A 23601-nucleotide genomic window follows, 5' to 3' on the forward strand; every position below is an offset into this window, starting at 1 on the left:
GATTTAAGCTGTTAAAAACACAGAATAAAACAGTTTTACATTAATAATCAGTATTTCTGCGACACTGTTTGGCTTGTCCAGTGCTGGGTCAGGTCATTTTTCATAACGGTCCAGTGATGGTAGTGTTGGTGGCCTGTTTATTTGGCCAGATTCTGCGGTGTCATTTATCCTGAGGCTAAGCTGAATTGGGCAACCGGATGCGGCCCAACTTATTTCTTCTGGCATGTTGAGTTTTGGTTACCTGGGAGGTTTCTTCCTCTCCAAAACAAACTTACCCACTGATTTAAACAAGTAAAAACACTGAATAAAAAAAGTTTTACATTACAAGTCAGTTTTTTTTGGGGGTTTTTTTTTACCGACACTCTCATCGCAGAGGGGCTGCTAACTATGGAAGTTGACATAAACATGTGAAAATGCAAATGGCCATCTTTAGAGCCAGTGTTTGGTTTGTCTGTTCTGGGCTACTGTAGAAACATGGCGGTGCAACATGGTGATTTCTGTAGATGAGGACCCGCTCCCTACATAGATATAATCAGCTCAATCTAAGCTAACGAAAAGACAATGATTCTTATTTTTATGCGATAAAACACTAAACATACTTATTATAATATATGCCATTTCTGTCAATATATCCTTATAAATCCTACACACTGGTCCTGTAAGGTGAACAGTAAATTATTCACCTGTCCCATTATTGACAGTGTTTAAATTCACACACGGTACATACAAAAACTAACAATTATTTTAATCACTGACTTAACTTCAAGTCATTTTAAGACAAAGTGGGTAATGTTTGTTATGATTAATAATTTACACAAAGTTGCACAATAATTTTCTGAAAAGGGTTAATCGACTCGTGATTTCAGCTCTGCATAAAAATGCAGCATTTTCTGCATGCGGATTGCCTCTTTTTATTCCATGTTTCACATCTGTGTGTGTGTGTGTGTGTGTGTGTGCGTGCTGGTAGCTGTTCCACTACCCTCCTGAAGCCTCTTCCGTACCTGTTTAGAATTTTAAACAGCTTCCTCGTTCCTCTCACCTTCCCACAACTCTCTCTGCAGTCCCTTAAATTCTCACTCAGCAATGAACTGTGTGCAGGTAAATAAAACATGATCATCTCCTGTCCGCATCTGTAAACATCTAACGGAGTGATATTAACCAGTAAGTGTGCTTTATTGTATCTTTGAGGATTATAGTCAGGTCGTATTGTGAAGACGCAGTTCGATGCTAAAGTGACTCTGTTTGATGTGCGTGTGTTTGTGTGTGTGTGTACGTGCGTGTGTTTCTTCACATTACTTTCCATTTTCCGCCATTTCCGTTTTCTTTCAGCCTCAGGCAACACTATGGAATTTCCCAAATGATGGACAATAAGCAGCATAATAATGTGGTTTTAAATATTGTGGAACTGCAACCTGAAGCCATCTGGTTAGAGAAAAACAATTCTCCGCTGTTTCACTCTATCAGGAAAAGGACTAATGACTTAAAGTGTTTCACTCCAAAATGCAATAATGGCATAACCACTTAAAAGAAAGCATGCCAATATTCTCAAAAGCTGTTAATATTTCCAAAGAATTTATTTAAAGGTAATTATTTTTAAGCAAAGGTCTGAAACAACTCTGAAATCCAAAAATAATCCAATTGCAGCTTTTGCCCTTCATCCAGTTCTCATTTTGCTAATACTAAGAATAATTCAAGAATAACTAAAGTCTATTAAAGGATCACAGCAGTGGTTTTGCGTGCTGTGGTCCATTTATTTCAAACATACCTCATATTACTGCCAACCATTATCCAAAGCATACAGTTAAATGTCTTTTTTCTACCTTTCACTCAGCCATTAGTTTCCCCTAATTTTTATAAGGAATGAAAATCAACTTGTGCTTTGTATTTGGTTAACTAAAATATGCCAAAACACAATTGTGTTATGGCCCTTTAAGAAACAGGGGACATTAATAAGATATTGTTCATTGTATCTAGAATATTTGAAAGAAAAAATGAGCTGGTCAACTTGCTAAAAATGTGACTTATTGTTTTAAAGCCTTAAAGGTAACTGGGTGAAGTTGGGCTTGGTCAGGTGTCCTGTTGCACATGTAAGTGATGTTATGGTATACTAATACACCCCGCAGTACACTTTAACATCACTACAGCAGCTTGATAAGTTAAAGCACAGGGCCGCTTTATTTAGTGTGATTGGGCAAAAATCCCGTATTAACCTTTGAGGAAATTGTATTTCAGGTGAGCTGAGAGAAAACCAGACTTCTGCAGCTCCTCTTGACTCTATTCAGGTTTTAGAAAATCTAGCCCAATCGCAGGTTGTTTTGAAGAGAGTGTGTTCCCATTGGCTGTTCTACAAATGCAGATGTGCACACACATCCCTTTGATAAGAGCTTGATTCAATGGCAGAAATTATTCCAGCATAGGCAACAACTGTCTGCAAAACAATGAAATACTTGTCAAAATCGGCTGAGCATTTCAGAGATGGAGATAAAATCTTGCTAATGGTTTACTCTTCTCCTAACCACAGCCAACGGCTCGTGGCTACAGTCAGTAGGTGGGTTTTCATTACAGATTTGCACCAAACTATATATATTTTCGAAGTGTCTACCCCAATTGTGAGCTGACTGCATTTCCAGTAATAGATGTTACGTGACTTTTTCTTTCATGATAACATTTCAAGAAGCATGGCGATGGATGTTCAAAACATTAGCAGGTTTATTTCTATTGCAGCCACCACATTACCCGTCAATATTTCCAATCAAAGGCGACGTAGGCGTGTTATGCGAGCAATAATAAAAAGACAAGCCCTGTAAACGTGGGAGAAGCCACATATGAAGGATTTCTGGTGGGTAATATTTCACAATTTCACAGAGGAATTGTGGATTCAAAACTTGCGGATGATCCACTCAACTTTTGAAGAGTTATGCAGTAACACGTGACCGTAAATGGGGTTTTTTTTTGAAAATGACATATTTCCATTTGGTGTATTTCATATTCACAATTTCAGTTTGTGCAATATGAGGATTGAAGATGCAATGGTCTTACATGAAGGTGGTTTACCTTTTCTGTACAGCTTAGTATTAAGTGAATTTGTAACAAAAAAAAACACTAGAGGAGGGTGTATTTTTTAAATTCTACATATTTTTTTTTTTTTTGCCTTATCAAGAAAACGTCCTCCCCCAGCTTCAACGCGACATGCTGACAATGAAGTTCAACTCTCAATGAGGAAATTAGATGTATAATCTTCTGTATCTCTGGAGGAGCTTTCCAAAATTTGAAAAAGAAAAACCCCTGATGATGTCATCAGGGTTAATTCAGAATTACGAACTGTGTTGATGTTAAGCGTTCTGTTTTTAATCTTTATCTTGTGCCCACCCTAACAACAAGGAAGTGCATAGTGGCTTTATTTACTGTCTAATGACAGAAATGTTAAATTAAATGAAAATAAAAATAAAAACACTTATTGTTAAATTGTACAGACATTCAGTGAAGGCTGCCAGTGGAACACAAATGTGTACCAAGTCTAATTTATTTTACAGGAGGCTTAAATGTCTCTAAATCCTTTGGCGAGGACTTATCCACATGTGTCACTAAGTGTGTGAATGTGTGTATTACAGGGTTACAGTGCAGCACAAAGAACACACATTTGTTTGACTGTTTTTTTGGGGGTTTTTTTGTTGAAATGAGCTGTTGGTTTCTTTTTGTACATAAACTTTGATCAAACTTTTTCCAAACCTGCTCCACATTTTCACAGTAAAAGTAGCTCTATTAAAATTACATTTTAGGGATCTTACTAATGTAATCTTTGCTTTCCAGGAACATTCACATTTTTGCATCCCTCTCTCAGTTATATTCTAATCACATTTTCCTCCTCCTTAGCGGCTCTTTTAGTTTTGCCTGATGAATTACGCCTGACCCACGAGGCTAATTGCTTTAAGCCTTCTCCACAACCCTATTTCAACATCTCCGTACTCTCTGTAGTCTTTTACACTTTCCTTGTGTGCCCTCCCTCCCTCACCTCCAGAGTCAAACTGTGTACTTCTACCTTATTTTCACTCCCTCTATGTTCCTTCCAGCTACAACACTTCCTCTCCTCCATCACACTGACAACTCCACACTTGCTTCTTCTCTCCTCCTTTCATACTTTGTGTTTCTTTAACACCTATAGGTTTTTCCTTGCTACCCTTCTCTTCAGGCAATAGGCACCATTTATCATTATCTGTGATCTTGTCTCTGCGTCCCTTTAAACTGCCTTAAACTAAACTCGACTATCTCATCATCTTGTCTCACTTCTCTCTCACCTTCCTGTTCTCATCTTCTTTCATTCCCACTGTCATCGACACAACAGGGGCCTTACTCACTCTGTGTGTGTGTATGTGTGTGTGTGTGTATCCGTCTATCTGTGCTCTTGTCCGCCTGGCATCACCATAGTGACGGGTTTTTTGGTGCTATCAGTCCCTGCCTTGTATATCTTGGCAGCAGTCGGGGCGCTGTGCCGACGTGTCCCAGTTCATAGGCCACCCGGCTCCGACGTCACAGCTCCACGCTGACCCTGCCAGCTCACATATGGAGCCCACATATGGGCCTCATCTATAAGAGATCGGCAGCCTGAAGGAGCCACAGTCCCTCCAGTGAAACAAACCCAGATCACAGAAGGCTGGCTTCCGTGAAAAAGGCTTCAGGATGTGAAGTGACATTTTGTCTGTTATGTGAAGACAACAAACCCAAGTTTTGATAAAAGAACGAAAAGATACTGATGCACATTATAATATAAATTTTGCCCTAACATCTTGATTTTAGCAAACAAAGAAATAGCATTTCTATTTGGACTTGTATTCATTTTTAAGATTGTATTTTTCACCTAAATGTGCCATATGAATTTATATAATACAAATAAGAGGGTTTTATTTTTATATCTAAGTTTGGGGAGTTTTGACCTAAATTTCTCTATAAATACTTCATATGATAAATTATGATTTCTCTGGTATTACATTTTATCAACTGCATGATGTACAAAATAATAATTAGTAGTTCAGTATTTAAAAAAAACATTGGATATGAAATGACTGACAGAAAATCAACTGACAGAAAATCAACTATTTTGAAAATAGATAAATCATGGTGGAAAAAGTACTCAGATTTTTACTTCAGTAAAAGTAGCAATACCAGTGTTGATTGCAAATAGTTGATTTTTTAAAAAATATTATATGAGACACATTGAATGAAGTGATTTGATGAAATATCATTATTTTATGCTTAGATTTTTTTTTTGTTTTGCTCTCTTTTCTTTCTTTGTTCCACACAATGTGCAAGGAGCTTAGGAAATTTGAAAATCCAATAATATTTAAGGTTTGTGGCTATGACAGATGGTGTAATTGTTGCATTTTTTAAAAAAAAAATACATGGCAAAAAGCAAAAATAAATACAAAATACAAACATTTAATGGTGTATGCCCCACCCCTAAGCCAAAAAAAAAAAAAACCCCAAAACAAAACAAAACCATACATCCTTCCCCAATGATTAAAAAAAGTATTTCTTATGCCTCCCCCTTTCTATATAATAATCAGTGCCTTAGGTATACTGGAAGACTGAGCAACTTGGCAAGAGATGTCCTGCAAATTGCAAGAAATAAGGAAAAAAAATGACCTGACCTGAAAATTAGTTTTTAGAAAATGATTAAAAAAAGGGCTGCAACTAAAAAATATTTATTTTGTTGTCAATTATTTATTTTTTACATGCAGATTTTAGTATGTCTTTATGTCTTCTATGTCTTTTGATATAAAGTTCTTGTTGCATGTAATTTCTTTGTTGTACAGAACGTTGGGCTGCATTTCTTGTATGAAAGGTGCTATGCAAATACAGATTGTTATTATTATTATTTATTTAATTTAATCAATAAGTTGTTTAGTCTATAAAATGTCAGAAATGGTGAAAATGTCAATCAGGGTTTCCTAAAATGTTATTATTGTATTTGTTATTATTATTATTATTATTTTTATTATCTTTTCTCCCTTCTGCTACATTTCAGGTCATTTTCTTTAAAAATTTTTACAATTTCACGTGTTTAAAAGAAATCAAGCCAGTTTGCTCAGGTTTCAAAGGGTTAAAAACTAATCCCACTGGCACATAAACGAGACTTTTCTTTATCCAAACGGACCAACTCATCGCTATCAGACAAGGATAAGACCTCCGCGTCCTAATTTGCTCTCAAGTTTAGTCTGTCTACTTTTGTGTCAACCCCTCCAGCCAAACGCCTTCTTTCTGGTGGAAAGTCTGCAAATGGTGCTTTTTTAGCCTCCGGGCCCCACGAGGCAAACAATTCAGTGTTTGCTCTTCGTTTAACTGCAGACACACACGGTGTCATCTCACTCCGCTCTGTCGCTGACATCCGTCTGTAGGCTGCTAGACAGACGCTGCCTGTTTCCCCACCTCCGCCACCACCTCTACCTCCTCACCCCTGCGGTGGTGGAGTCTACCTGTAGTCCGCATCCGGGTTGGATGACGCAGTATGAACGCCGGGCGCTCCATTCAAACGAACTACATCACCCAGAAGCCCCCGCGACGCCTCAACTTACAGAACTGGCTTCTTGGGCTTCGGGAGTGTTTCCCATTTAAACAAACAGTGCCGAAGATGGCGGAGAGTTAATGGTGTAAAGAAGAAATTATCGATCCGGTTGAGAGATACGTCCGTAAGGTAAGCTCGCGCTACATGTCTGCTTCACCTTATCCCACGCGACTTTGCATTTGGTTTGCATTTCGATAGAAGACGGAAATGTACTGACTTGTGTTCCCAGTGTGCACACACACACAAGCATCGCTACGGTGTGGAGGGCACAGTGCATGGTCATTTAGTACATGACAGCAAAGATTTACTAACCTGTTCATGACGGCGATGGAGTGCACGCGCCGTGTCCTGTTTGTTTGTGTTGCAAAATGAGATATTTTTGATAACTTGATCACGCGAAGCTGGACAGTTTACGCACAAGCTGGTGGGATCACAGAAGTGTTACCAGATAGACACAGAGGAAGTTTTTTAGGGGGGAGCTCACACGCTTGAACACGCGCATACTCACGCTTAAACACACAAACAGGGGCGATAGTTAACTATTTTCTCTCGCGTGTCTGTGATAGGAAACTGTACAACAGCTGTCGCAACACGGAGCGAAACGTTTGCTGATCAAGTGCATCAGCTGTGTATCATGTGCATCATCACACTGGTGTGTTTGACTGGTTTTGTTGCTGCAAACATGCGATGCGGGAAGAGACAGACGATGCTGACTGTCAGTCAACCATCCCGCTCCTGACTACCGAGCGATAAAAAAGTGCACCGACTCTACTGTATCTCTCCAGCGTGCAGGTCGATGCACTGACTGAAGCATGCTTTGCCTGTAAATGTATGAGGTGAAAGAGTGAACGATCGCTGTGCTCGTGCTCAGGTCTCCTCCTGTCATCCGCTTCATCCTTATGTCTCACTGTATATCTGCAGGGGGCAGTAGCGTGGCCCCGTGCATACACACTCTCCTGTAACCCTGAAGGTCCACACGGTTTGATGATCCCAGCCTGTGCTGTGTGTGTGTGTGTGTGTGTGTGTGTGTGTGTGTGTGTGTGCGTGTGTGTGTGTGTGCGTGTGTGTGTGCATGAAAAGCAACCATGTCCTTGAGCATGACACCAGAGCCCCACTACAATACCTGCTCGCGCTGGATAATAGCAGTGTATTCTTCAGTGTGTGTAAACAGTAGTTGAATGGAAACCATGCGGATTGGTTTTGTGTGTCAGTGTGGGCAGGTGAGGGATGTGAGGTTGAGTTAATTACACTGAGGTCAGCGTTTAAATTTAGATCAGTTTGCTTGTATTTGTTGCTGAAAATTTATTGTCATTTTTATAACTATGGCATGTTGTAAGAGCCACTTGATCTCATATTTTATACTTGGTAAAACGTGTTTGTGTTGGTATATGATTTATAATATAGGTTCTGCTATTATTTAGGTTTACACAACAATTGTATACAATTTTATTGTATATTTAGAATGGTGTATAGTGGTGGACTATAAAGTTATGTTTGTCAAACGGTTAATTTTTTCAAACCGTGTGTGCAGAATTTCAATAGGTATTCGTGATTAATCACATTTTTTAATTCCATTATTTTGCATGACAAAACAGTTTTGAAATCCATATCGACAAAGCATTTCTAACCAGACTGTCTTGATAAGGAATCTAAAGACAGCAAAAAAACTGCATGGGAGTAGCATAAAGTAGGCATGTCTGTAAAGGAGGAGGCTCATGAGCCCATTTTCAGTCAGATATCTTGAGGTCAGAGGTCAAGGGATCCCTGTGAGATGGCTGCTTTTCCATCGGCAAAATTTAGTCTAACTGTTTAGCATTATTTTGCCGCCTTAGTTTGATCCATTTGGTCTGATAACATTTCTTAAGTGTAGAACAGCCACATGATTAAATCATTTTATCCCCATTCAAGTTAGCAGAGCACTAAACCAAAGTAGCCCACTTGATGGTAAAGTCTCCAGTGCGCCTGCTCTTTGATGATGCAGAGCAGCACCAATCAAAGTGTAATTTCATACTGTGGAAACTGTATCCACGTCTCTTAATACATCCACACATCATCTGGGTAATTTTTAAATGAGAGAACTAAACTTTTTTCCAGCTTCTTGTGCTGATGAGCAACTTTCATGTGAATGAACGGGACCCCGCCTCCAATGCTGTGTTGAGTCTTCTCTATAATCCATGCTTTTCACCCAAATTCATTGTTTTACTGTAATCCTACTCACAAACAGATAAACACAAAAAAACGTAAACATGACCTCATTGGTTGAGTTTATAAAAGTTTCCCACACTCCAAGTTAACATCTTCTAATGTCGTATTTTGTCCAAACTCACAGTCCAAAACTCAAAGATATTCACTTAAGATGATATAAATCACAGAGAAGCAGCAAATATTAACATTGGAGAAGCTGCAGCCACATAATGGTTTGTGTTTTTGATTGATAAATTACATTAAGAAGCGACCTCTTCTTTGACACACACTCATTCTTTGTGTACTTTTTTCTTTTTTGTGTCCAACTTTTTATTGAATTTCCACACCATCATCACAAGGTGACATAAAAATACAAACGTGCAAATTATACAAATATTAGTACAGAAAAAAAGCTGCTCACGTCTTTAACCTCTCAGCCTCACCCCTCTTGCCCTTTCACAAATATTACAGTTATTTTGTTTGCAGTCGTAACAGTTGATGTCTTCATACACACATTAATATATTAACTCTGTTTTATGATCTGTTGACAGTCAAAAATAGTTAGGCAAAGTGTTTCTGAACCAAATCCACAGATGCAAGAAAATGGTAAAAATGTACCGTGAGGTCTTTTTCTTGCCTATTCTGTTAATTTTGCTGCTCTGTTTTGATCGCATATCTGTTAGAAAACGTTGTCTCAGTGATGTTAGGTTCTTGTCTCGCTGTTTTTTTTCTGATTTCAGTCCATTTATAGTTCAGTAACTCTGGGGTGAGACTGCAACCAGCTGCTTTTTGAGGCATTAAACAATGAATCAGTTATCAAATCGGGGGTGATTTCATTATCTATTGAACGACTCATCCTTTACTCGACCAACTGCTTCAGCTCTACGGCCGAATCGTCTGTCTGCCGCCCATGTGCAGGGGTGTGGTGACGAGAAGCCCCTCGTCTTGTTCCATTTAAACCCTCTCCTGACAGATTTACAGTCTGCTCTGTGGCCCAAAGTCTCTGCACACGTGCAGTCCGACACGCGCCTACAACCTGCTCACAAGGAATCGAGGGGACCGGGGAGGGGTGTGTGCAAGCCGCTCGAACCCTAGAGAGGTCTTTGCTGAGCGAATGGTGGGTTGAATGCGTGGACGAGGAGGAGGAGGGTGACAGTGATGCATGATGTTTGCTGAATGGGAAAAAGGGGACAGAGGTTAGCAGGGGATGCTGGTGACTGGGTCAGGCGCTGGGGGCAGGGCTCACGAGGCTGAACGGGAGGGAGGGCATCACACACACCAGCCTGGGAGCATGGGAATATCGATGTTTGTGTGTGTGGAGGAGGAGAGAGTGGGGTGTCTGATAAGGGGCGGGGCTCAGGTGGAGCCTCTTGTTGGAATTCTACCTGGCATTTTTGTCTTTTGTGTCTTTTACTTCATCGTGTTTTAGCCCTCCTCGACTTTGCTCTGTCGTTTTCACCTCTTTAGTGGAATCAGGAAGTTTTCTGACTCAATCGGACCACATTCTTTGCTCTCTCTCCTCTCGCTGTGGTATGTCTCTCTCTGTCTCGCTGTCTCCTGCCTCCCCCAACTGCAGTGAAGTGCGCTGAACTGTTGTCCTGTTGTTGTTGGGGCCCCTCTCCCATGTGTCAGGATGTGTTAAATAGGAATTAATCTTCACCAGCTCTCATTGATTTCACTTTGTGTAGGAGGGGTCTTTTTAAATTTTGTTTTTATCCCACTCATTATTGTCCTTTACTTTGGCATCTGCAGTGAAAGTGACGGACACCTCCTCCCACCCCCCCCTTCTTACCAGGTTTGTCCCAAATAACAAAAGCTGGGTATCTTCTGATACTATTGATGATGTAGTGTTTGAGTTTTGAAATCTCTTCCAAACAGTAGTTTTTTCCCATTCTGTGCTTTAACACTTTGAAAACTGACAAAATTGATTTGATTTATGTCAGAAACATGGGGAGATGGCAATAAGCAATTTAAAAAGACTCAAAACTTAGCAAGAAATAAGTAAAAAGGTACAACAAAAGTTATCTGACATAAAGCAAAAAAAGAAAAAATAGAAGAAAAAAGAAAGAAAGCAAAAAGCAAAACAAAAAAAACAATGAATTAAAAAAAATACACGTTTGTTCTGTAAAGTAAATGAAATATCCTATATAATTGTAATATCATAAATATGGTTTTCTGGACATTTTTCCATATTTTGACTGCCAGGTTATCTTCTTGTTACTCTTACTCTTAATTCTTCATAATTTGTGGGATGTTTTTTTCCAAGTTGCTCATTGCCTTTCTCCTCCATATTTTTGAAGGTAAAAAAACCAATTTGCTCACGTTTTAAAGGGTTTAATAGCTTGTGAGACGCGTCAGAACTCAGCAAACAAAAACTGATGTTGATCCAGGTTTTAAAAATTTAAGAAATAGAAAAATTTGCTAAAATTCAAACAGAGGAAACATCTCAAGTGTTAAATGTTGTCTAAGCAAAAACAACCAAGAGCCTTTCCTTCATAAAATAAAGTATAAAAACAGCAAAAGTATCATAGACATTAGGACTTGCCTGATTAAAAACAAAAGGCCTTTACACACTGGAGAGGCAGCATGATTAAAGAACACGAAAGTGCAAAACACTCGACTATGAAAAAATTCACATCAGAACTATTAATACCAGCAGGGATGCAAATTTGCGACAGTTGTCACACTTGTTCAGTACAAAGTTTTAATGCAAATAGTTTCACTGGCAGTTGCTCCGGGGCCATTTTCACAGAATGACAGGAGGCCCGGGGCCATTTAATAAACAAACATTAATAATATTTATCAGTAAATGAATTGCCAGTTTTCATAAACAAGCCTTTTGATGCTTTTTCATGCACTTATGCACTTTATTTACATTCAGAGTACCAAAAAAAAATAAAAATCACAGTTTGAAGTTATATATAATTCTCTCTGTAGACACGTATGCAGTGTATATGTCAAGGGCTTTTATTGTGGAAGGCAAGGATGTATAGAGTGCATCTGGTATGTGCTGCTGTTGTCAAGGTCTAAAGGAGTAATAAAGTTTGCCTTCTTGGTTCAGATCCTTTGTGTTGTTATGTAAATCCTTATAAGTAGAGGTGCAAAGTGATTGGTTGATTTCTTGATTTTACAGTGCAAAAGCTCAGAAAAATTGTGTGTTAAAGTACTCGTGGCAAAAGTAACAGTTCGAAAAAATATATTGACTCGTGAATTAACCCCACAAAACAAACAAACAAATAAACAACAAAAAAGCGAACACTCCCAGTGTGTAAAGGTCTTAAGTGAGGATTTATCACTCAAAAGTGATATAAAATCAGTATTTAAGTAGTCATGTTTCAAAACAGTGGGTACTTGGTTATAATTTGAAATGAGAAATGGGTCTTAAATATGCACTTTATAGCTACATACATGAAATAATGCTGAAAGCCTGAGGCTAAAGCTGCACATCCCCAGGCAAAGAATCAGCATCCTCACCAGGTTGAGGATAGAAATGTGAAAATAAAGAAACAGCATTGCTTTTGTGTTGCAGCATGAGACAGGTCTTACAAGTGTGATGGGGAAATTGGTGTTTAGCTGCTTTGCCTACATACTTGTTTTGTTTTTTAAACAGTATGTGTACAAGACAAAATGCTTCCAGAGCCCTAATTGCACTAAACTGGTAGCCTATTACCAGGCAACCTCGTGATACAGACATTACTCCCCCCACTATGTCAGTGTTTTGTGCGGTGCATTCAGATGGGATAAGTAAGTCTGCGTTATCATATCTTGGATATGATGTCAAGGCTACTTGTGAAGAAAGTACTGTGGCAGCCTCAAAAACATTAGAAAGGCCAGATCAGACTCCATCAAGTGTCCTTATTTTGATTAACATGACGCTGTTATAAGATTGCTCGACATTTTCTGTTTTGCGCTCTTTGAGGTATTTGAGTTTGCTCTTTCCGCACATCTCTGTGTAGCAAGATGAGCCTCCTGAATTTGCACTAAAAGTGTTGTCACAACTTTGATTTGTAATTCTTGATTGGGAAAGAGGCACAAAAAAGGCGTGCACAAAACAAACAACCTTGCAAAACACCGCAACCCTTAACCACTGAGACGCTATTATATATAGGACTAATATTATCACATGAAGTCTCTTTTGGCGAAATTTGGTTGGTAATTTGCAATAGATTTTTTCTTTACACATTTCATTCAGTTAGATTCACGTGAGATTAAAATAACAGACATTACTAGAGGTACCAGACTATATAACGAAATGGGCGTGACGTCATTGGTTTGTGGACTCCTGTTTTGAAGCCTTGAGTTAGCATTTTGGCTGTTTCCATCTCTGATTTTGGAGCCAGGAGTGACCATATTTGGACAAGAGGGTGGCGTTATGCTGCCTTCACGTGCTACACGGAAATATCGTTCTTCCCTGTTGTGCAGTCATAATTGCGACATACAGGCATTCAAGTGCATGGATGCTAGAACTGAAAAGGTTGTTTTTTTTGTAGCTGATGTTTTCATGAGATATGTAAAGTTGACGTTTAAATTTGTTAATAAGCTTAAATAATGTTAACATTAGCTAGTATTTGTTGTCATTGTTTCCATGCTTTCTGCCATTTCTGCAGCCGAAACCTCATGCAACTTTGCAATTCTGGTATCATCAAAATTTCCCAATTTCCCATTTCATAACTTGTAAAACAGTAAATGCGATATTTCCGAGAAGCATATGAGGACAGCATTAACCCGAGCTGCTAACCTCACTAGCACGGCACATTTAAAGCTGTGGTTAACTGTGATTATGCTAATGATAAATTTTTGCTGTAGGAAAACCAGACTCAAAAGTATTGAAACAAATTGTACCTGTCATAAAACCTGAACATCTGACTCCTCAGAGGGTTTTTTGGTACAACCAAACACAGCAGAAGACTTTTTAAGGCGGCAAAAATGTCTCAGTTTAACTTGCGAAAAGTGAAAACGCAGTAAAATAGCGACACCTACAGCTGTACTCTGTGAGTGTCATAGTTACATTTAACCAACGTTGCCAATGCCACATGTAGTTAGTTAGTAATGTGCTCCTTGACCTTGGAACGTAACGCTCAAGACTTGCGTTCGTTTGGTTCACCCGTCAGTCCTCTGTAAACTTGAACGGGAAACACAAAAACGGAATTCCAGCTCGTGAGATTTTGCATATGTCGGGTCAATATCTGCCATTATTTATTGCTCTCCTCTGAAGCCTGAAACCACGGAGCCAACGTTTCCGCCTGCAAAGTTATCAAGAGACACTTTTTGCTGCTGCTCTTGTGATAATGAATTGGAGATAGGCAGGGGATTTATGTGTTGGCTTTAGCTTTGACACCCAAATGAGCTCTATTTTATCTCACAGCTAACAGTTTGAAACCAGAAATACAGCCCACATCCCGTTAAGAAAAACATCCTGGCTGCTTTCAAGGCTCATAAGGCCACTCTCCACTTAACTGTCAATGAAAGCTCTTCACTGAGTGTCTTTTCAAAGCTCTTAGTTTTATTTGTTTAACATCAGAGATGTAAATTATCCTTTTAAAAATGATCCTAATTACTTGATTATTTTGTTCTAGACAGCTTTCCCCTTTGTGTCTCCCTCCTGATAGTACATTAGCCCAAGTATTTTACACTCGTATCATAAAATGATCTATATTTATACATCTAGTTTTACAAAGGTAACTTCCTTTGGTTATTTTTTATGCTGCTGATCTTATTGCCAGTGGTGGTGTGTATTATGTGTGTGTGTTTGAGTCGATGTTGTAGTGTTTGTGCCGGAAGCTGATGTGCTTTTATGAGTGAGGACGATACAGGAAAAGATGATGTTGCTTAGTGTCGACAATAGCTGCAATATATTTTACAGAGCAGTTTAAAATAAATATTTTTCTTTTTAAATGTATACGCAGAGTGCTTTTTTTTTTTTTTTGGCTACAGCGCTGACGTATTATCCAGCTCCTTCAGGATGTTGCAACTGCCATGATTGCTGCAAATTCAACCAGAGCTTTTATGTTTCTAGTTATGTTTCTGCCACCTGATGAATGTACAGTTAGTCCCATATTCACTGTCCTTTTAACTTTGTTTTGGACTCGACCAACTCCTGAGGCAACTATCTGACTCATAAGCTGCTAAATGACTGACCTTTGGTGTTTAACTGGAGAGCAGTGATTGGTCACCAGATCTGAGAGGTCAGGCGCTGGATCCAGGTGACCAGCGCTGCAGAAAGTTTCTTTTTATGTGACATTTTTTTCATGCATCTGGATAAACATGTTTTTTTTTTTCCTAAACTCATATTCTAATAGCATTATCCCCTTCAGGGTTTCGAGTTAGAGCTCCGCTATGAAAACAAAACACACCCATAACCAACTCATCCCCACAGCCAGGGAAACTCAAGCCACGATTCACGTGCGAAGGGAAAACAGAGCCCTAAAGGATAATTACAAAAGTAACATTTTAAAAAATCTTCGGGGGATTGACTCATTTGTCATCTGTCACCGATGCACTAGAAGAGAGATGACACTTAAGTGGCGAGCCAAACAGTTATTAAGAATGGAGAACATTGACTAAAAGCGTAAATAAGTGGTCTCTGCTCTGATTTGCATTTTTATTGGTTTATACAATTAGAAGAATTTGTCAGAAAATATTAAGTGAAACATTTCATGAGGGAAATGTCTCTTAAAATTTAATCAAAGAAGAAATTCTTGTTAAATGGAAGCTTCAGTTTGGGTAGTCTCGAGCAGTGTGGCACTAAAAACACACGCACAATCATGTCAATGGTGCTGTGCGCCATTGCAAGTCTGAAGACGATAATTCAGCGTTGGTTTTTCGGACTTCTGATCTTAAATTCGTTCCAGTGCATTTGCTCGGGAAAACATGGATGCGCGGAGGTTTCTTAAACTCGCCACCGAACATCAGAAGCATAAACCGAGGACCTACATGTTTCCGACTTCTCACTCCTGACTTGAATGGCCGTTTCATTGCACTTTTCCAAGTCGGAGGTCATTTTTTTCCGAGTACAATGGAACGCAGCATGATGCAGAAAACAAACTTCTCATCAAACTGCCTTTGACCTTTGACATCACATCGTTGTCATCGTCCTGTCACACATGATGTCATAGATTAGATTTATACAAGAGCTTGAATAAATCGACATCTTTAAATTTTAGAGTCTAAAAATAAGATGGTGTGTGAGACATTAAATTTATTTACTTAAAAAAAACCTAAACCTGCTAAATCCAACACAACTTTTAGTATCAGTGGTTATAATCTAATGAAAAGATAATTCTACATTTTTAATTTCTGCCAATACATCCTCCTAAATCCTACATACTGGACCTTTTATTTATCCAACAAAGTACTTAAAATGTTCTCTGGCTGCAGCTTCTCAAATGCTTTATATTATTGTTAATAAAATATCTTTACACTTTAGACTGTTGATCAGAAACAAGCAGCATGAAGACATTTTGGACTTATGACAGGCTTTTGTTTTCAACTTTACAGATCAATTGATGATAAAAATCCCCCCTAAATGTAAAAATAGTTAGATATTAGATGTTATTGTTATCGAGGTAATGTTTATGTTGTCCTGCTCTTATTAGGACTGTGACAAACATTGATATGAAGCGAGTCATGAAACTAGGTCACTTAACTGGCGTTGACCCGTTCAGACCAACACAGGTCATGTCCTCGCTTTGATCTGAAATTGATCTAAGAGTTGCGTCAGAGATTTCTGCTGTTTGACGTGTCAGGAACCCCAGTTGATCTTTGTTTTCTCATCACAGCAGAAAAATTTATTTTGGATTTATAAACAGTTTTTTGGAGTTATGGAGCTTAAAAGTAGTTTTTTTTGCATTTATCTGTGGAATAACTAAATATCAAACAGAGCTGGAGGGATGAGTGCACCTTCATAACAGCTGTCGACTGTTTCCTCGCTTGCTGTTTCCTTTCTTTCCCCAGAATGCCTCAGTGCAGCTCGTGTCCTCTGCTGCTTTATTTTTCTGAGAGCTTTTTCTTCTGTGAGAGGAATGTCAAGTGCCCATCTCTGTGCATTTCTCCCTGTTCTGTGTTTTGTTTTGTTACTTGTGGTTCACTCTTGATTTCCGTCTTTCCCTCCTCCTCTTGTCTTTGTCTTTTTGGCTGTCTCTCTTTGTCGAGGCGTGCAGTTAGCCGGGGCCCAGGACTTTATGTTATTTTACGTCTGAATTGTATCACTGAAGATAAATAAGTTTATGTGTGAATAATAAACACATCCTCTTTGTACAAGCGCGGCTTTCTTTTGTGTTAGTACAGGTAAATGTGTGAGAGAGAGAGATGGGGGGGGGGGCAGAGAGTGAGGAGGAGAGGAGGAGAGGAGGGGGGAGGAGGAGACATGGAGAGTCGTTTTATTAACGTGGCGACTCCCGCTAAAATTCAGGGAGTGCTGTTGCATCCAGCTGTTACTGGTTGCGCGAGGCTTCGTTGCCATGGCAACACAGCCCTGTGCGCCTGCTCAAGGTCGTTCATCCAGTTCTGAACTGAGCAGCGTGCTGCACATATGATGCACAACGGAGAGACAGAGAGAGAGAGAGAGAGAGGAAAGAGAAACAGAAAAACTACTTCAAAGTGACCAATCAAAAGCCCTTCTGTGACGTCGAACACACACACACACATATAGATGTACACACACACACACACACTTACTTTCTTCAATAAAGAAACAAACAAAAAAGAACCCCTGGCCTTGGGGCTTGTAGGTTCTTTTGCCAGCTGATAAAATATTTAGCTGGTCAGTGGGAGAGAGAGAGGGATACGGTGGCTGGAGAAGAAGCGAGCAGTGGAGCTTGGCTTTGTGTTTCCCTTTCTCTAATGGTGCATTGCTGTGAGGCTACCTGGGGCTTCTTCCACCTCCTCTCCTCTGCTCTCCTCTCCCTCGTCTCCTCAGAGGGCTGCAGCATCCCTCAGGGGCTCTGCTGCATGTTTGCCGCCGCTGACTGGACTCAGCACATCACACATTGTACCTTAAAGGCCCCGATACATTGTGTGATAGCCAGGGCTGCTGCTGCATGATTATTTTAGCACTAGAGCGTTCTAACAATAATTTCATCAATTAATCAAAGTAATCGGATAAGGAATACTTTTGCGGATTAGAAAATAAAGCAGTTTTCTTATATTGATTCCCAACAATGTCTAATGTTGAAGCTGAAGCAATTAATCGATTAATTAAAGAAAAAAAAGTAAAAATCTCTGATTCCAGTTTCTGAGATGTGAGTATTTTCTGGTTTGTTTACTGGTTTATGACAGTAAAGTGAAAATCTTTTGATTCAAGATAAAACAAGACATTTGGGAACATTTTGGGAAACCCTGATTGACATTTTTTCTGACATTTTATAGACCAAAATTGATTAATCAAGAAGAGAAAATAATTAACAACAATAAAAATAATTCATAGTTGCAACTTTATATATATATACTGTATATATTTATTAAGATGTGACGTTAACCATTGTTTCCAAAAATACAAAAAAACAATAGTTTGATAACATGTACCGTATGGAGAAAAAGAGGGGAGGTGGTGCGTTATGTAACAAAAGGCCACACACAGTATGTTGCCGTTGTCGTCTTGTTTCTACAGTGATCTTGTGACAGACTGAGTCGAGATCTACATCAGCTGAGGTTGCAATGATTGATTGATGACATTGTTATGTTCACTTAGCAGTAATTACTTAGAGACAAGCACATTGTTGGGGATAAAAAGGACGTTTTCTCAAGTTTTTACAAAAGTAAAATAGCTCAGTGTTAGGTTTTTAGGTCATTGTAAACAAGCTAATTGAAGTGAGATGAGCAGACTGAAAACTTTACAGTTGGAAAAAGGTAATACATTGGAACATACTGCAAAATATGGTATTACAATACTCAACAAAATGTTTAAAAATGCAGTAATATTGTGTTGTGCATCAAAAGTACTGTGATAATATCATATCGTGGGGCTTCTGGTGATTGCAACCCAAGTAATCTCACAGTGGTGGCCTGAAGAAACCTCACTCGCATTGCTGCTGTGCAAACACATCAGGGCGAGATAGGAGGAGTCCGCCGTCATCAAGCGTAACAGATAAGCACTTGTCTACATATTCCTGAATCTGCCACAGAATCGTGTAAAGACAACATGTGCTGGTGTCTAATATGGAGGGTGGTTTTCCTCTCCTGCTCCTGTTTTTTCTCTCTTTGTTCTTCGTCGGGTGCACACAGAGTTCAGCAGGATTTTCACAAACCAACTTTTCAGGGAGAGCAATCGTGTTGCTTTTTGTGGTCAGTGACATGATGGTTTAGTGCCGATGAATGTGTGTATGTGTACCGCTGTTTAAAAGGGAGTAAGAAAAACACAATCTGTCACCTCTCTGTTAGACCGGAGCAGAGGGGAGCTGGATTTTAGGAGGAGAAGGGGGTTAGTTTCACGTTTCTCCTTGCTGTAAGGTAATAGATGCTTATTAAAGGGGTCCTCAGAGGGGTGTGTGTCTCAGAAGGGGAGTTCTGTTTTTTTACTTATTTTCCATTGTAAAAACCCAGACCTAGTTTATGTGTTTTAGAGCTCCTTTAGGTGCCCTTGCACACACACACACACACACACACACACTCGCACAAACATTTATGGTCTTGGAGTTGAGGTAAATGTTACCAGCTGCAGCACAGCGAGCAAGTGGCTTCAACTTTGCCTGAACCCGGCTGTTACGTGACCACCTCCTCAACTTAATTCACTCCCATCCTGCCGCCACACCTCCTATATCACTGTATCCCCACCCCTCACACACACACACACACACCATCCACCCGCTCTTCCCTCTAGTGTCACCAGCAGCGGCATCACTCATCTCAGGATAACGAACACTCCAAGGTCCGCTACCCCCACCTCGTCACCTTGGTGTGGAGCAGCGGGCCGGCCAAGCAGGCTTCGTCTGATTGGCTGCTGCTCCACCTCCCCTATGAGGTCACACCGTTGATGCTGTGATGTCACAGAGTCTTGTTTATCCGAACCTCCCGTCAAGCTCTGTTGCAACATACAGTACACAACAGCACCTTGAATAAACATAAAATCACGAGTGATTGCTTTTTTCTTTATTTGGATCCCCATCAGGCAGTCGCTCGTCTCCTTGGGGTCAATACAAACACAACACTGAAAACAAACTATTTTAAATCACTCCTTATCAATTAAACAAGCTACAAGACAAGTCGGCAAGCCTCTCGGGACATGATTGAAACTTGAGGATTCAATAATAATGGAAAAGTGGAAACTTGATTACATGTTGGAGAAACTGATGGCTTTTACTTTATTTTTCCCCCCCAAATGGTAAGTTTGTTGTTGAAATAGCTGATAAAGGCACACAACACAAAATATGCCAAGCTGTCTATTAAATATTGTATTCACTGAAAAGTTTTATAGATTTTAACCTTTTTTTGTAATGACATTTGATGACCTTATGTTCAACATAAAGCAGGTTCGACAGGATCTCTTGGACAGATTGATGCTTTCTGACACACCAGTTAATCAACAAAGTTATCATGCATGTGTACAAGTGAGGTGTTATGAGGGTTTGGTAATATGTTAACATTTTCCAACTAGCCACTCTTAGCCCGACAAATCAGCGTATACTGATTTATTCATGCTGGTGTTAGTGTCCTGTTTTCCTTTATAAACAGAAAAATACAACCGTACACCTTTTGAATTCAGGGTTCTGGCTTTCCCTGTGCTAAAGGTCTTTACTTACCAGGTCTGTGTGTTTTATTGTTCCATTTGTGAAAATTCGAAATACTAGACAGACCTCCACTGGAGGTGCCTCCCCGGCTCCTGACACTCTCCGCCCGCATCTTTCATTTGGCACTACAGCTACTTGAAGGGGCACCGCTGTCCTCCCTCTCGGTCCCCACACTGTCGCTCAGTCTGTGTGCGATCCTTATTCTCTACATCCTCCTCTTCATCATCACCCAAGTTATAAAAAAAGTACTTTGCATCCCATTCCTCTCTCTTGTTGCGGATGTACGTGCAGGTTACGGCACATTTTCTTCAGTGCTTCTTTGTCGTACAACTCTGTGAAGGCTCCTTATGGATGCCAGAAAACACGGAAAATTGAACCTGTTATGAAAATGTTAATTGTGTAATGTGATTGACAAAAGGTGAGGTACTATTTAATTTTAAATTACAGTTTCAGACAAAAAATATGGATTTGTTGTGCTGTGGCCCTTAATTTCCTTGTTAAGGCATTGTAAAACCAAATTTATTCAAACTTGACAGAAACAAAATAAAACAGTCTTGGTTAGTCTTTCTCCTGTTCTAACAATTTTTTATTTATTTATTTTTATCATTTATTTGTGGCAGCCCAGCATGGTTAAAACCGCCACTGCCATTTTGATCTTCTATTTATTGAGCTGGACCAGGAGCGCTGTTACAATATATATATACAATCCGGTTATTTATTGCACCATGCTCTTGGATGGCAGAGCGTACTCTGGCCACAAACGGAGCAGCAGAATGTCACATGCAGTAAAAGTGAAACTTAATCATTCATTGCGCTGGGTCTGAAAGTTTGCATTCCCTCGTCTCTGTAGGAGCTGCTTCTCTTATCCATTGGTCTAAACTGATCGGTTGTGATCGGATCCACTGATCAGTCACCCACCCTGCAACTGAAACTCCACAAACTGCCGCTGAGGAAAGAAAAGATCTCATTCAGAGGTCTGCCTGCGCTGTGTTCACACAAACACATGAAAAAACAGAACAGAAAGTTTCTAAATAAAGAGTGGATCTTGTTAATATATTTAGTTATGATGATTTTCATAGCTGATTCGTTCATTCTCACCCAATTAGTAACAAAATGAAACTCAATATCTCTCTCTCTGCTCTGCTCTCTGCAGCTCCCACCTCTTCAATGATTGATCCCATTTTGGTTCAGTAGGTGACATCAATACTTAAACCCTATGAAACTGTTGTATAAGAGACTGCTCAGTGAAACATATGACTAAGGAGATTTTGAAAGCGTGCACATGACATGCAGAGAAGACGCAGGCTCAGGCTTTAGACAAACTGCTGAATTTCACATTCTGCCGTGGACGGGGGACTCTGCAGAGTTACTACCTTCACCCATCTGTTTCTGCCAGGCTGGAAAGAGGGAAAGAAGCCCTCCGTGCATCAGCCTCGGCTCAGAGAGGGGAGGGAGCGTCTTTGGTTGAATCAGCTTTTCCTTTTTTACCCCCACCCCCCTCTCATTTTCTTTTACCACCTCCCTCCCTCACAATGAATCTGTTAGTCCTGTGAGATCCGAGTCGTAGTAAACAGGCAGTGACATCTGCATGCTCTCTTCAGAGGAAAAAAGAGGCCAGAATTTAAATATTGATTTGATGCAATGTGAGACAAAGATTCCGGTTCCTCTCCTGTTCCTCTTTCTGGGGGCTTTTTATAGCTGCTGTTTGTGTATTTTTAGGTGTTGTCCAGCATATCAGGCTTTATCTAAAAAGAAGGCTTCGCTTGTGTTGAGACTCTCCTCCTCTTCTTCTACCTCTCGCTGTGTATACGTGCATGTTCTCGTGTCTCAGTTAGACACGATGCCCAGGATGAAATATCATCTCCTGTTGGACTCGGCTGCCCACTCAGGTAACCATCAGGTGAACAGCCTCGGCTCGCCTGCAGATCTAGAAGGCTGCTGGTGATGTTTATTGAGCCGATCAAGCCTGACTAATGGAGGACTGAGTGACTAATAGACTGCTGACATCGCTGGTAGATTCAGGTGTTGTGTGATGAAAGAAATACCGCTGATTCCCCTCCAACTGTTTTCTACATGACTTTGTCACATCACTGTGAAAAACTGCATGGATTGAATAACTGGAGGGAAAATAAAAAAAATCACAATTTTAGCTACTTTTATGTATAATATACATTCAGTTAAGCCAATTATGTCCCACTAGGGCTTATTCCTGATGAGCAGTGTACTGTGTTTGTAGTACAGTAAAAAGGACATCCAATAAAAACAACACAGATTTTTTTAACGTCCCGTCCCTTCCATTAAATAAACCTTCTCTAGTCTCCGTAACTGATCTCCAGTTGGATCAGATTGGTTTTTCTCTCTGCTCCATCCCCAATATCCTGTTTTGATGTTTTGACAGGAAGCACAACAAGTTAAAGTGGTGAAATGGCCTCAAAATGCTGCGTCATTGTGAGTTTAATGACATGCCACGCCACTGCAAATCACCCAAAGTGTCCCTGACCGAGGCAGCAGCTGCTCCTCTGTTTTTTACTGTGTTAACACTCAGCAGCATCTGCTCATGACGATATATATTCACACCGCCAAGGAAACTAAAGGAGGAGGGTGGACATGTAACGTGCGATTCAGGATGTCTTTAGATAAAGACACTCTTATATTTTGCTATTTTCTCCAAATGTTTTGTATATATGTTTTGTAAATAGATTTTTTTTTGTTGATATAACATAAAATTATACAATTTTCTTTGTTTAGGAATGATTCTGCTCACTTTCCTTTATCCCACTCGCTTCAGTCGTTTAAGCCAAATCTGTGGAATTGTGTTGATTGTATATATTCCAGGATATTCATATCAAAGAGTGCTGGCAGCGACGGAAGAGTTAAAAGTGTTCACTTTGGTGGTCATGGTCTGGTTGTGTTTTGGTACTGCAAAGAAAGCAAATTTTTTAAAAAAGTTGAAAATATATATATATATATTTTTCATTTATTTTGAAAATTTGTGAATGTTCAGTGGTGGGTTATTAGCCGCAATCCCCACTGCAACAGTTGAAATACTGGCATATTGTCAATGAGACAAAAATAAATAACACAACTGTCATTCCTGAACTGCAGCTTGTGCTCATTTATATAAAGCAGGCACAA

General features: G+C 39.7%; 1 protein-coding gene across 1 annotated transcript in view; it reads left to right on the forward strand.

The window, feature by feature from the left end:
• The first annotated feature begins 6613 nt into the window (after positions 1 to 6613).
• The window catches only part of LOC121946689 (nuclear receptor coactivator 3-like), a 75745-nt gene continuing 58757 nt past the window's right edge, over positions 6614 to 23601 (forward strand). The window contains exon 1 of the mRNA XM_042491374.1: positions 6614 to 6688. The gene's annotated coding sequence lies outside the window, so the exon portion shown is untranslated. The remainder of the gene's footprint in view (positions 6689 to 23601) is intronic.

Source organism: Plectropomus leopardus, chromosome 8 (genome assembly GCF_008729295.1).
Source record: "Plectropomus leopardus isolate mb chromosome 8, YSFRI_Pleo_2.0, whole genome shotgun sequence".
NCBI lineage: Eukaryota > Metazoa > Chordata > Actinopteri > Perciformes > Serranidae > Plectropomus > Plectropomus leopardus.